We start from the raw sequence: 16,181 nt of genomic DNA, 5'->3' as shown, positions 1-16,181 counted from the left end.
CCTTTTCTATATTATGTGCAGTAGTAAAACCCGACTCGCTCAAGAGAAATCATCTGTTTGCTATGCATAGGGTGTATTGATCTCCTGCCAAGCTTTCAAACGTAACCGGGAATGCATATACTTTCCCAAAATGCATGGTCCTATCAGTGGATAATCTACATATGTTAATGCAGTGCCCAAAGATCGTACCCTGTTGGATATCGGTATGTAATTTTATAAAGGAAGTGATCGGCCAACAGATCCAGGTAAGCCCTTGGCTTATATTTTATGGTCTGCATCCTGAAGCATGTATACAAGCAAATTCTGTTATATCCAAATTCATTTTTTATGTGATATTGTTGGCAAGAGGGGAAATATGCAGGCTGTGGAAGTCGGAACACCCCCCAGTGTTTGCTGACTGTCTTAGAGCTATTCATTTTACAAGCCAGAACAATATTGCCTGTGACTGCAAAAGTTTGGAGAAGGTCTGGGCGCTCTATGTAGACTGGAGACAACAGCAAAGTGGGAACGATGAGTAAGCCAGATATGCTGGAGGTCCCGGCCTCCCTTCACCCAGGTTCCCACAGGGAGGGAGATGATTGTGGAAACAGCAGTTTTCTTTGCGTGTGTAAGCTCAGTTACCCCTCCTGTCTCGAGGGATATGAGATATACCAGCAACACGGTTGGCCGAATGAGGAGCCAAAAAAAAAAAAGAATTAAGGGGATGATCACTTGCAAAAGCTAGTATACTGTGTATGCTCGAGAACAGCTATATAACTAGGATAGACTAAAAGGCAGTGGATGCTCAATCACCTTCCCCTTTACAAAAAAACAACATTGCAAAGAAGAATACAACTAACTTAAATGTAAAATGCAAAATAAACTGTGCAACTTAACTGCAGAACACAAAGTGCTTATTCCCTGTATCAGATGGGAGATCTGATTACCCTCTTACCCCTCTGCACCCCTCCTCATCAACCAAATCTTTAGTCATTTAATCAACTGAAGTTATGTTCCCATGCTTTCCTCTTCACTCATTCAAGAGCTTCCCCAGACAACCCACGCTCCACCACTGCTTGTCCAAAATGCTCACTGATGACCTATGAACCTTCAACGGATGTATGACGTTACAACGCATACTTTTACAACGCCTACCTTTACATCGTAAGTTTTACAACGCATACCATTACAACGCATAATGCTTTTGGGCGCTGGATAGTGAATAGTTTAATTTACTATTCCAACTCCAGTCCCCGTGGATAGTATGGAAGGTGTTGGATAGTACATTAAACCTATTCCCTATCCTAGAGCGCCCCCCAGCGCTATGCATTGTAATGGTTTGCGTTGTAAAAGTTGCGTTGTAATGGTAGTTCGTTGTAAAAGTTTCGTTGTAAAGGCTGTATACCCCTTCAACACTTTGGCTACGACACAATATCTAGACTTCCCAGTTGCTAGTGTTCTGGTTCAGGGTGGACCTAGCATGGCAGTTCAGACTGGACTGTCCCCATTGGAGCAGGGTCAAGACTGATTTGCATATGGCTGGGTCCAAATAAAGGTGGACTGGTGTGAAAAATAACGATTGGTTGGGAAGCAGCCTTGAGTAGTTACGAATGTCTGAGATCAATTCAGGCATTCCATCCATCACTTTTTTGTATACTTCAGTGAGGCGCCCTAGCTGGGATTGGTATGCTAGATGTGGCTCCCGCGCACACTGTGCCACTGGAAGCAAGCTAAAACCAACCAATGAGTCCTAACTAGTGTGAAATAGGTCTTGGGTTGCTTGTTTTCTAGTTCAGGGAAAACCTAGACTAGCAGTTCAGGCTGGACTATTCGTATAGGAGGAGGGTCAAGACGGATTTGCATATGGCTGCATCCAAAGTTTGGCGTCATGGTCTGCCAAATAAAGATGGATTGGGATGTGGCCCAAGTAATTACCAGTGGCTGAGATTAATTCAAGCATTTCACCCATCACTTTTTTGTGTATGTTTATTTAACACACTAGGTGTGACGGGCATGCTGAGACGTGGGTCCATACACACTGTGTCACTGGAACCAAGCAACACCCCACGGATGAGCCCAAATAGGGGAAAAACCAGTCTTGAGATCCTTGTGTTTCAGTTCAGGGTGGAACTGGCCTGGCAGTTCAGGCAGACTATTCCTATTGGAGCATGGTGAGGACTGATTTTCGTATGGCTGGGTCCAAACTGTGGTGGCGTGGTGTGCAAAATAGCAATGTACTGGGATGCGTTCTTGAGTATTTATGAGTGCCTGAGGTTAGTTTAGGAGTTCTATCCATCTCCCCCAGCTTTTGGATTCAGCGAGGCACCCGCTAAGGGTGCCCCCTAACATCCCTGATATTTGCCCTGAGTCTGGAGCCACTTGGGGCCAGAATCTGGCAGGACCCTTTGATAGAAGGACCCCAATGGTCACATGATTGGGTAGGAAAAACCTCCCTTTATGAAGATGACATACTGCTGTATGTCTCCAGCCCAACCCTATCTCTAGACAGAATTATGCAGGTCCTCACACAGTTCGGCACCTACTCTGGATGCACTATCAATTGGAAGAAATCCCTTTTATATCCACTCCTAAGAGGAATGCCCCAACTGCCTATTGATTGTGAGTCCCGAGTAGCATAGGACGGCTTTAAATAATTGGTAACTTATGCTACAACTGATTCTCACAGATTCTATGTTAATAACTTACTGCCACCATTCATCCACCTTAAGCATGATGTTCAGCATTGGCGAACCCTGCCACTCTTTTTGTTTGGTCGAGCAGCCTTATTTAAGATGATGTCATTGCCCCGCTTTCTATATGTATGCATAATGCCCACTATCCAATCCCATATTCCTACTTCAAAGATATTGAGAGTGAGATCTGCACTCTCCTTTGGAATGGAGCCCCCCGCACATTGCCCTCAGAAATTAATGAAAGGCTGGTATGATGGCGGCATTGCACTACCAGACATCTGAAAATATTATTGGGCAGCACAATTCACAGTGGTGCACCATTGGATGCATCTTCCATTGACCGAACTGGCCTATCAGATGGAGCACCGGGCCACTTAGGGCACTTTAAGGCAGCACAGTACGTACAACCCCTAAAGTCCCAATGGCAGTAACCCTAAACATATGGCATATGACTCTCTGAGCCCTGGGATGGAAAGATAAATTAACCAAAGCCACTCCTGTTGTGGGATGTTGCAAGTTTAGGGACCCTAGGAGCACAGCCTGGCTTCGTTAAATAGGACCATATAGGACTGTCACTGGTGGGGGATCTCTGGGTCCATAGAGGGATTATCCCATTCTCTGATCTGCAACGTGATTATCAACTTGTGCCCACCAAGGTATTTCATTATTTGCTGATCAGACAAGCTTTACAAACAGTGATGGCAGCAGGCACGATCCTCCCAGAGTTCTCCCTGCTAGAGGAAAGACTCCTACATGCCTCATAAGGTGACCTCCCTTACCAATAAAAAACAATGACTAACTCTCCTGATACAGAGATTGATCTGAGGGCCCAATAGGAGAGGGATCTTGAGGGTCTTGAAGTTAAGAATTGGCAAGAGGCTCTATCCTCTCCCAGGGAGATGGTGATATGGTCCAGATTCCACTTATGAAAACTCAAGATTACTGGTGGGTGGCAAACTCAGCTCGGTCGCAAGAGTACATGGACCCTTTGCCCATCGGCGTCTCACTTGGAACACAGAGTTTGGCAAGAACTCCGCCCACACTGCATAGCAGAGTCTAGCAACCCACTTCCACCTACTCTGAGTCCTCCTTGCATTGGCCTCTACGGTTGTGCAACGGGCTCCCAGCCACTTGATTGGCTCTTCCACACTCCTGGACCAATTGTGGACCAATTGTGCACTCCTTAGTACTCCAGAGGCGTGGTTCATATGTTAAAGAGCCAATCAAGGGTTCCAGTGTAAGAGGAGCTCCGTCTCACAGGGGAACCTCAGATCTGGGGATGCCTCCCTCTCTCCTGCTTCGCCGCTCTATATCCCCCTCCTCGCTGCCTCTCACCCCACCCATGCTGGAATGCACTGCAGAGGTGCAAGGCTCTCTGCCCCGAGTCTCACCCTGCTGGAGGCAGGTCGGGGCAACCAGGCTGTGACCTGCAAGGAGCTGCGTGTTTGGGAGCAGGGGGCTGAGCTGCCGGCCGCTGTGTTGGGGCATTCTGGGCCACCTGCCACTCTTCTTTCTGGCCTTGGTGCTGATCCACCATGGGACAGCCCTCTGTCTGCCCTGCACCTTCACTAAGGCCATCAAGGATAAACTGGTGGGGCGGCCAAAGGGGGCATGTTGTTTTCCACAATGGACCACAAGCGGCCGTACACCTCCGGCCCCTCAAGTAGAGCCTGGAAGCGGAACTCGACTTGAGGAGGAGGTGAATGATGACCCTAAGGCATCTAGAAGTCAAGGATTTGTGAAAAAATAATTCGATCTATCGATTTTTTGTATACTTCAGTGTGACGCCCTAGCAGAGATGGGTATGCTAGACGTGGCTCCCGTGCACACTGTGGCACTGGACGCAAGCCATACCCAAATGATGAGCCCTAATTAGGGCAAAACAAGTCTTCGTTTGCTTGTGTATCAGTTCAAGGAGGACCTAGCAGTTTGGGTAGACTGTTCCTATAGGAGCAGGGTCAAGATGGATTTGCATATGGCTGGATCCAAAATGAGGTGGGATGGTGTGCAAAATAATGATGGACAGTGATGCGGCCCTGAGCAATTACCAGTGGCTGAGATTAATTCAAGCATTTCATCTATCCCTTTTTGTATACTTCAGCTGGACACTGCCTGCCCACTGGTCACATCCCATTGAATACATTCCACAATCATGCAGTTAAAACCTCTCCACTAAACCATTGGTCTGTTAGTGATATAGAGCCATTCTCATATATTCAAGCTCCTTTTCCGTCAGTTACCCAGCCATCTCCACTGTAATTCATCAAACAATTCCAACACTATGCACGTCTCAATAAAATTGACCTCAGTTCACATTTTCAAATAATCATTGGTTACAAATACATTCTCACTCCTTTCAAGTAAAATGTTGAAAGGCCCAAGAATATCAAAAATATTCATATCACAGGCCCTCTCAGCACAACGTACTAGTTGGAGTAATGGAAAATACGTTACCTACTATGCAAAGCAGGTGGAACTAATTTCTCCTGTTGACCAATAGACCATTCTCCTCTGGCAATTCCGCAGTAACTTTCCAGTAACTGTGCAATAAGGGTACCAGATATCTCTCTCTCTCTCTCTCTCTCTGTCTCTTTCCTCCCACTTCTTCCATTACTTCACTCTCAAAGATCGAATTCTGGATAAACAATTTTCAGTGTGATTTCTCCCACCTGGAACAAACTCCACAGAATAATTATATTTTAATATTTCTCTCACCACTGTTGCTAGTCTAACTGTGGATTTATTGACTTTTTGGATTTAGCTTGTCATAGGTCTGCAACACAGAAGGGATTTATCACAAAATATACATGAAAGTATTTCCTTTCTATCTCCCTCAATGTGCATGATACAGACCCTAAAGTAAACTCTTTTCCCATCTTCTACCTGGGAGAGAACAGTCCCCAACCCAAGCTCACTAGCATCAACCATCTCGGTGGATTCCCTGTGAGGAACATATGGCCAGATGCATCAAGCATTTTTCAGCTCGCAACCGGCCCGAATCCCAGAATCGGCCCATTTGCGATCACAAAAAATGCTTTTCAAATGCAGCAAACCCAATTTTGCAATTCAGTAACCTGTTACTGAATAGCAAAATATGTTTGTGATTCGCCATTTGGAAGGGGCGTGTTTAGGGTGTCCCTTCTAAATAGTGAATCCTAACGGTATTCATTAATGTTTTTTGACAGTTTATGCGGTTGCAAAACATTCACATTTTACCACCTACTTCAAGTAGGTGGTAACCCATTCGCAAATGGGAAGTGGTCCCCAAGGGACCCCTTCCCCTTTAAGAATATTTGTAAAATCATTTTTTAAGAGCAGGCAGTGGTCCCACGGTTTTTGAAATGCATCCTGTTTTCCTTTAAGGAAAATGAGCTGCATTAAAAAAAATTGCTTAATTTGAAGTCAATCACAGACATGGTGGTCTGCTGAACCCAGCAGGCCACCATCCCTGTGATTTTTGCAATTCCTTGGGGGTCGCACATGGTGACCTACCCCATTAATATTCATGAGGTAGGTCATTTGCAATCCCCCAGAAATCGCTAAAAGTGTGCCACACACTTTCATGCATTTTTGGTTTGCGATTTCCTAATAGCGAATCGCACAGATTCGCGATTAGGAAATCGCAAAACAGTTTCTTCATGCATCTGGCCCATAGATTTGTAAAACAGGAGGTGTGCCCAGCTGTATCTAGGTCTTCTCAAAGGATTTCTGGCTTTCACACAATCGCACTCCTTTCTTCATTCATGTTAAGGGGAAACACTTTATTAAGCCGGAAAACCTTCCAGAACAGAGTAAAACCTAGACATCCCCAAAAAGGATGTTAACTGCTCTCTCCAGAATCGCTTCTGCTTCCACAAATAAATATCACCAAATTTGGTTTTGATTTCACTAATTCTCCCAAAACAATGTGCTACAAATGCTCCCCTTCACGCACACCAAACATCCATTTATATTTTCTCGCTATCATTCCAGCATTCAGCAACACATGTAAGACCCTCCTAACACGTAAATCATGTTCCTCCATTGTCTACCCCCACATCTAGATGTCATCCTGAAAAATAACATTATGTAGTCCCTCAAGAAATTAGACCTTATACATCAAAAAACAAGCCACCAAGGCTAACAGCATGAGTCTAAATTGGCATGTACCATCAGGTGTTCAACTCTCTGTAAGCAGGCAATGTTCTACGCAAGGGACTTCTCCGCATTTGGCCAATCTCTGAGTACCATTGCCCATCCATGCAATACATTGACCTTTTACCAGTAAGCAGGTACTGCTCTTACTAGTTGTAAAAGGCAATGCAACTGAGTTAGGTCTATAATAAGAGTGAGGGCTTTCAACAACCAGAATAGCCAAGGCAGTAGAACTTTATTAGTATTATTTTATTTATTGGTATTATTTATTTCTAGAGAACACTATCACTCATCTGCATCTTGGCGCAAATTAAAGAGGTAGTAGCCAATTCAGTGATTACTATTTTCAGTGCAAACAGATAGGTTTTCAGGACTTTCCTGAACAGTAACAGGGTGGATTGGAATCAGATAGAGATGGATAACATGTTCCACCATTTTACAGATGCCACTGATAAAGCCCACTTTCCCAATTTAAGCCTCTGGAATTTTAGAACAATCAACATATTTTTATTTTATGATATCAAGTACTGAGGAGAGACATAACACTGAAATTCCATGTCTAGAGAATGTTTCCGATTGCTGTTTAAAGTGTTATACCCTAAAAAAAAGTTATCTAAATTCTTTCCTCTGTTTTACTGGTAGCCTGTGGAAGGTCAACAAAACCGGGGTGATGGTGTCAAATCAATGAGACCTTCAAACCAATCTCACTGCAGCATTTTGGACAAGCTGTAATTTTTTCATATCCTTGCTTGGCAATTCAAGGAAAATAGAACATCAGTAGCCCAATCTATATAAAACAAACGTGTTTGTAATCTGGAGATTGTGCTTGTAGTTAAACAGATAAAAGATATTTTAACGTAGATTAATCTGCCAGAAACACGTTTTCTCTACTTCACGTGTTCAGTCATGCTCAGTTGAATATCAACTTTAACCCCTTGGTGCTTAACAGATTGCATTGATCGTGGCTTTTTCCTAAGAATAGGAGGCCAGAGAGGCTGGTCTTTCAAAGGAGTTTCTCTAAAAGGAATTAAGATTTCAGTTCTGTCATGGTTTAATTTGACAATATTTTCCTTCATCCTACCTTTCGTGTATTATTTCATACATATGAATGACAATCTTAACATATTTCTTTCAGTCTTAAAGGCTAGATGAGTGTTGTCTGCATACATAGAAACTGAATATTAGACCTTTCCCTTTATTTTGAGTAACATGTTCTAAATTAAAATGGGAGAAACAAAAAGACCAGCATTGTAATGTTGCATCAGCATGTCTGTAACAGCAACTATTGGCCATGAACCACTCTATTTTGTCTTCATTGGAGCTCTCAACATTCCAATCTTCCAACTTGTTCTTCATTGGCTCAAAGCTCTCTAGTTGTTTCTCTGAATTGTGTTTTTCTACTCCTTTGGATTTTCTATATCCCAAACAGGCTTATAGACTCTTCACCTTTATCTCATAAATACTGGTAACGTTTGCTGATGCATGTTGTTGTTGGTGCTATCTTATCAGCTAATCTATGATACATGGCCAACACAGGAGTGAAGGTGGTGTTGTCCTCAAAAATATATGAGGAAATATGCTGCTAAATAGATTACTTTTCTAAATAAATCAAATAGCATGACCGGTTAAATAAACCTTTTTGAGACCGATAAAAGTTAGAAACCATTATGTTTTTTGTAGTGTATAGGTAGAATGTGGCTGGAGGTTTGTGGAATTTAGAATGTGGGGATGGATGGTTAATACTTTGGGATGAGGAGTGGGGAAGAAGAGTGGTGAGGAGGCTGTTTTCGTCCAGGTGTATTAATTAAAGAAGGTAATCCATTTACCTTGTAGTGTGGGTACTACTTTCTTTAAGCAATGAGGAGGAGACCGGACAACCAGTATAAGGGGAATTAAGCATATATGGTTCTGATGATGGCCTGCTAGTGTGCACACTAGTTTGCACAGCCCGATGACGATCTACAATGTTCATCTGTACAGTTTTGTCATCCCACAAGCAAGTAGACACACATGCTGCATCTTGTGGATAAGTAAACAATTTAATTAATAAAACGAATTTCGTAGCGGGCCTTGCATCGAATTTTGCGATGCAGGGCGTGCTACGAAATTCATTTTATTTATTAAATTGTGTACCTACCTCCAATTATCCATATTCCGGTTTTTAGCACCCCCCCCCCCCACCCTGCCTCTCCCCCGCCCCGCCTTTCTGCCCCACCGGGACTCCCTCCACGGGCCGTGGCTGGTTATGGGTGAGTGATAATGCAGATCTAAAGGATGTGACAGTTATTGTAAGGAAAACAAAGTTATCAGGAAGGTGTGCTAAGGCTGTTAAACAGGCAGTGGATTTATTTAACAGGATGTGGTGGCTAAAGTAAACTCTGCTTTTTGCTATGCAAATATTCACAGGAGAGGAAAATCAGAAAAACATGCAAAGGAAAAACATAAGGATCCTTTGCATTACTATCACTGTTATAGCATAACAAAGGTTGTGAGGGAAACATTTGCGAGACTTGTTTTGTGAGGTTTTTAATGGAGAGATCGGATTGCTCAATGATTTTCAGCATAAGATAGCGGTAAAGGAAAATGCTGTTCCTAAAATTCATAATGTTAGGACTATACCTATGTTACTTAAAAATTAAGTACCTAAGGAATTTTACAGTTAGTAGAAGTGGGAATAATTGAACTCTTAGAAATGTGGTTTCTGGTAGGCTAGGGTATGCACCTAGGCAAGGCAGAACCCAACACTCTAGTCAGGGTTAGGGAGTTACACTCCCAAGATAACCCCTGCTCACCCCCTTCGTAGCTTGGCCAGAGTAGTCAGGCTTATCCCAGAGGCAATGTGTAAAGCATTTGCGCAACACATACATACACCAGTGACACAATAAATACACCACAAAAGAGACTCCACCCAATATTATATACAAAAATCTCATATATTGCATATAACACTTAGACCACACTCACATTAACCATAAATCCATTTGTCAACTAGACAATTGTTATAACAATACAGTTAGTGCAATTAAGTAAAGATATATATGTTGGACACATCATAAAAACACCATGAAAGTTAACATTACTGTGCATAGATTACTCATTATTTTGACTATGAAGGCATAAAACGACATATCCCTGTGAACATAAAATGCAGCACGTAATGGAACATGAATCATCACTACTTCCATGGCTGAGCATTCAAAACACCACAACAAAATGCATCATTACATCAGGGTATAAAATACAGCAGACAATGAACGAAAACACAGGAATCACCACATATTACTATTCTAACCTTGGGCACAGCACTCCTGGGCTCCTATGCACCATGAAATCATAGAGCACCTAATACATATGCTCCTGTCACAGGTTATATGGTAATTTCCTGGGCACCATGTAACACAGGAGGCGCTGCGCTTCTACTCTGATGAATATGGTAATATCAGGACTTTTTTTAACACGTGACAAGTTTCCAATCGGGGGGCTACATTGAGGACTCATCCCGTAATGCCACCAGCATGGAATAAGTGGCCCCCCAGGTATGTGCAAACACAGGTGGCCCAAACTCACTTCAGTGCAGCAGGACAATCTGGCTGGATACCCCGCATCAAACAGTGAAAGTCAGCAGCCCGCGACCACGCGGCACAGCTGCTGCAGGCACCAACTATCTGGAGCTGGTCCCAGCCTGGAATGGCCACAACGAAAGCGTGTAGGATTGCACCTGCACAGGCTTGGGTCAGTTTGGCTGCACCCCGGTCTTGGCACAGCCTGTCCTTGTGGGGCCAACCCTTGTCCTCGCACGGCTCATGACTCCCTTTCCCCAGGTAAGAGGGGGTGAGCGCTGAAGGGGGACTCTGCTCGGTATCCCTGTTATGGCACCCGCATGCGATCAACACGCTCTGGAGGGAGACAACATGCTCACCTTGTCCTAGCCCCAAGAGAAAAGCAGGGAGCAGTCCTCCATACGCTCCCCTGTCATGGAACACGTTACAGTGCTCAACACGTGTTGGACAGATCAAAACTGAAAACACTCACCAGGCACTGGATTTTCAAGCAACTCAGGACAGGCTACTAAGCCCTGGGAGATCACTGGGGCACACAGGCAGGGATGCAGGCAGGCCAACACAGAGAGTCCTTGGAAGGCGAAGAGGCACTCCTTCTATAGCAGGTCAGCACAGCAAAACCAAGTCCAAGTGGTGGTTTCTCCTGACAGGCCAATGGTCATTTGGTGCAGCGCATAGAGCCAGCAGCATCTGGTTAAAAGTCCAGCACAGTGTCTCAAATCGTGGGGTCAGAGCCCCTGTACTCATGCTCATAAAGTCGTTGATGTAGAGGTAACTTCAATACAAACTTTAGAAGTGCACAACACCCCCATTCAATCCCTAGCCCTAACTCCAGACACATTACAGGGGGACGGAGACAGCATTGTGAAAGGCAGGCACAGCCCTATTCATGTGCAAGTGACAACTCCTCTCACCACTCTAGCCCAGGAAGACCCATCAGCGTATGCAGGGCACACCTCAGCTCCCTTTGTGACTGTCTAGAGTCAATGCAAAAAACAGGCCCCAGTCAGTTTCAACCAGACGTTGATTGGAGTGAGGCTGCAAAGCACAAACAGTCATAAGCACACAGAAATTCCCACTTCTAAAAGAGGCATTCCTAAAATGGTAATCAAAATATGCTTTCACCAATAAGCAGGATTTATCACCACTATTTCAAGCATATCAAACATGACAACGCTACTCCATTAATATCAGAAAATACAACTGAAGCACATATCAGGGAATTCCCAATGCAAACGTATGAGAGGATCAGCCTCACAACAGCGAGAAACCAAATAGTCTGTTTATCACTACTAGGTCATGCCACACAACAAAGGGACATGTCCAACCTTTTGCCTACATAGCACCCTGCCCATAGGGCTACTTAGGGATTACCTTAGGGGTGACCTATGTGTAGTTAAAGTGGAGTTTCAGGCTTGGCAAGTAACTTTAAATGCAAAGTCACTGTGGCAGTAAACTGCACACGCAGGTCCTGCAGAGGCCTGAGACAGGTTTGAAAGGCTACTTCTGTCAGTGGCACAACTAGTGCTGCAGGCCCACTAGTAGCATTAAGTTTACAGACCCTGGGTATATGGAATATCACTGTTCAAGGGACTTATAGGTAAATTAAATATGGCAAACAGGTGTAGACCAAGCATACATGAGTTTACATGAGAAAGCACATGCAGTTTAGCACTAATCAGCAGTGATAAAGTGCCCAGAGTCATAGAGTCAACAAAACAGGTCAGAAAAAAATACAGAAGGAAGGCAAAACGTTTGGGAACAACCCTGCAAAAAGGGCCAGGTCCATCATGAACCAATTGAATCATTCAAGTGGTTAGCTCATTAAGTCTTAGCTCATAAAGCTAATGGGAAAATCAGACTTTGCATTGATCTTGGTATCGACAGGTTTCCACTACCTAAGATAAATGAGATGTTATCCATGTCCAAAGGTGTGAAGGTATTCTTTACACACCAAACCACCATATGCCCCTTCATGAAGATAGCAAACAATACACTGCATTTATAAATCAGGAATGATGCTTCCAAATAAAATAATGCCTTTTGCCTTAGCCTCTGCAGCAGCTGTTTTCCAGAGACTTATGTTTAACCTTTTTGGCTAGATGGAAAACGTGTTATTCTTTCTAGATGACATTCTGATCATGTGCAAAAAAAAGACAGACCATGAAAACAAATTAGAAGAAGTAATCAGTATTCTGAGTGACCATTGGTTAACTGTGGAATAGGCGACATGTAAGTTTTCACAATCTCAAGTCACATATTTGGGCGTGAGATTAGTGATCAGGGTATTAGAGCAGAAAGTACCTTATTGAGTCCTATTAAATAGGCACCTGCACCACTGAACAAGGATGATTTCAGACCTTTCTGAGTAGAGATCTACGCAAAATTTGTCAGGAATTTTTAAGTTTGTTGAAGTTCAAAGTTGCATTTATTTGGTCAGAAGAATGTGAAAGAATTTTTAGTAACTAAGCATGCTTATGTTTCTACACCGGCTGTGCAAGGGTTCTATCAGCAGTGTACCAGTTATGTTACTGCTGATGCAATCAGTAAGTGTCTTGGTGTACTTTTGAAAATATAATGAAGATGGTGGAGAGGTTGTTGTTTTATTTGCTTCTAGATCATTATCACCAGCAGAAGAGACCTATGCATGTATCAAGAGAGAGGCATTAGTGTGTGCTTGGGTAGTCCAGACTAAGGTGGCTCAGCGGCAGTGATCATGCTGGACTTGAGTGCAGCCTTCGATACCGTGTCACATGCCATCCTCATCCAGAGGATGCTGGATGTTGGCATCACAGATATCGCCATTAAATGGCTGGAAGCTTTCCTATTGGACAGGAGCTTCCAAGTATGTGAAGACGTCTTTGCTTCCTCTATCCATCCTTTGTCATGTGAGGTCCTGTAGAGCTTCTTGCTTAGCCCCACATTGTTTAACTTATATGTGCACCCCCTGCTTGAAATTGTCCACTCACATGGGCTTGCCCTAGTGTCACATGGTGATGACACTCAGGTTATCCTGGTCCTTACACCTAACACCACTCAAACTACCTCTCAACTAAAGTCCTGCCTCAGGGAAGTCACAGATTGGATGTCCAGCTGTAGGCTTAAAGTTTAATGGTGAGAAAACGGAAGTTCTGGCGATAGGCAATAATAGCTATAGGTGACAGGAACTCTCATTTCCAGATTGTATGGATGATAGCTTTAAGCCAGCCAAAGCAGTAAAAAGCCTCAGTGTCTGGATAGATGACAAATTCACGATTGAGACACAAGTCAAATATTAGCAGGTTCATGGTTTGACATTTTAAGATCTCCAAGGAAATTCTCGCAGATGCTACCTTTCCCTAATAGAATGATTGAGGTGCAGTATTTTATAAACTCTTGCCTTGATTATGACAACTCTCTGTATCTTGGGAGCCTGAAATATGTGATCAAGGGGATCCTAGTGGTACAAAATGCTGCCACCAGAATTATTTAAAAACTACCGAAGCTCAATCAATCAGCCAGACCAGCCCTCAAAACCCTGCACTGGTTCCCAGTTCAAAATAGAATTTACTTTCAGGCTCTCTGAATCGCACATTGGGCCATCCATGGAAAAGGTCCACCAATCATTCGATCCCTGCTTACCCCCTACGCTTCAGGAAGGACCGTTCGTTCTAGCAACCAAGGGCTTCTGCTGGTGCCCAAGATCAAAAGAGCAAGGATTGGAGGCCGCTCTTTTGTTTTCCTCACCTCCAGGCTCTGGAATGCTCTTCTGACCTCCCCTAGAAGATAGTCATCTGAAGACTGTTTCAGGAAAATGCTAAAAACCCTCCTTTTTAGGTTTCGCCTGTCGAAAGATGCGCACCGCGCAGCTTTTCGGCGCAGGCGAAATCTTATGTCAACAGTATGTGGCTTGGTCACCGCCCCTCTGTTCCATTGGCTAGCTCAATAAATGGAGGCTAGCCATTGGAACAGAGATCTGTCCGTCATAGCCGGAGCAGATTCGTGGGCGTTACGGCGATTTTTAGGCTTTTCGCAACGTCATGAAGACGTGTCCACTGTGGGCGTGTACTTTTTTTTTTTTTTACATGGCTTTTACATGCATTTGTTTGATCGTCCTGGTCCCGCATGGTTGTATCCCACTGTCCGTCCCCCCTACCGCTGTCCGTGTCTTTGTTCGCTCTCCCCCCCCCTGACTCCCGTGAACCGTAGAAAGTGCCGCCCGAGGGTGCAGCCCGGGGCAAACAAACTAGGAATCACACTCTGTGTATGCTGTAGTGTGCGTAAATAAGAGCATTCATTTATAATCCGGACTTGGAGTGTCTACAATGAAGTCCTGTTCAACAGAGGGCTGTTTGATAGGGAATGTAGTGTTTTCATCACAGTCGCGCATTTTAAGTAAGGAAAAAGGGTATTGGACGGGATTCCGTGGCGCGAGCGCCGCCGCCGCTGCTGGAGCCGTCTGGTGCCGCGAGCTCAGGGTGTGTTTGCGGGCAGCGCGCGCGCATGGGAGCAGCGGCGGCTGGACCGGAGGAGAACAGCGGCTGCAGCTGTAGACCAGGAGCATCGGCATGGCGGTGGAGGACGAGGGGCTGCGGGTGTTCCAGAGCGTCCGTATTAAGATCGGTAAGGCTGCAAGGCATGAGGAAGGAACTTGGGAACCCTCCGAGGGCTGTGCTTGGGAGGTGACAGCAGCAGGATGTGGCCGCCGCTGCCTCCTTTGTCACAGTCGCGCATTTTAAGTAAGGAAAAAGGGTATTGGACGGGATTCCGTGGCGCGAGCGCCGCCGCCGCTGCTGGAGCCGTCTGGTGCCGCGAGCTCAGGGTGTGTTTGCGGGCAGCGCGCGCGCATGGGAGCAGCGGCGGCTGGACCGGAGGAGAACAGCGGCTGCAGCTGTAGACCAGGAGCATCGGCATGGCGGTGGAGGACGAGGGGCTGCGGGTGTTCCAGAGCGTCCGTATTAAGATCGGTAAGGCTGCAAGGCATGAGGAAGGAACTTGGGAACCCTCCGAGGGCTGTGCTTGGAAGGTGACAGCTGCAGGATGTGGCCGCCGCTGCCTCCTTTGTCACAGGCGGCTCTTGGGCATCGGGATTTTTGGAATGGTGCAGGCTGGACCCTCTCCTCTGTAGAGGGGCAGAGCCGACGCCGTTATCACTGATTAAGGAGAGTTGGGTTTGTTTTGTATTTGACAGGATGGATTCTATTTGGGGAATGCGGAAACCATACCTCTGACTTTGTGAATCCATTCCCATTACTGTTGAATGACTAGATAGATGTACAGTTATTGCCATAACACATTTGTTTACACACTCTTGCGTTTGAGACACTATTCTCCTTAACGCCGTAAGTAATGACACACAAGTTATGTGTTCTGTCAATAGCTTCTTTTCTTGTGTTTCGCTAATCTGAATTGTGTAAAGTGCATTTTGAATACATTCCGTGGTGCAAATATACCTGTTTATAAGCGCTCCTGGCTTTGTCTCACACACACTACGACGATCTAGCGATCACAAAAAGTTCTGGGGGCCGTGCAGCAGTGTCATCTGTCCAGATGCGCCCAGCCCTGGGCCTCAGAGCAACACGAGGTGCCCCCACGCACCCGGTATAAATAAGTTCCACCTCCCTTGGCGACCCTTTAGGCCCTCGCGCTTGGCTGCTGACCAGATTTCAACTCACAGGAAGCGGCCTCGAGGGGAAAAGCTTGCCCGTCCCGAGCAGCAACTTGTACAGCTATGTCTGCAAGGGAGGAGGTGGTCGTACGAGCTCGAACCTTCACAAGGTAGGCACTCTTGGCCGTTATTCTACCTCCTCTTTGTCTTAAAGCGTTTAATTCCGGA

The sequence above is a fragment of the Lissotriton helveticus genome, chromosome 5_1 (genome assembly GCF_964261635.1).
Source record: "Lissotriton helveticus chromosome 5_1, aLisHel1.1, whole genome shotgun sequence".
Classification (NCBI taxonomy): domain Eukaryota; kingdom Metazoa; phylum Chordata; class Amphibia; order Caudata; family Salamandridae; genus Lissotriton; species Lissotriton helveticus.
This window is presented reverse-complemented; position numbering follows the sequence as displayed.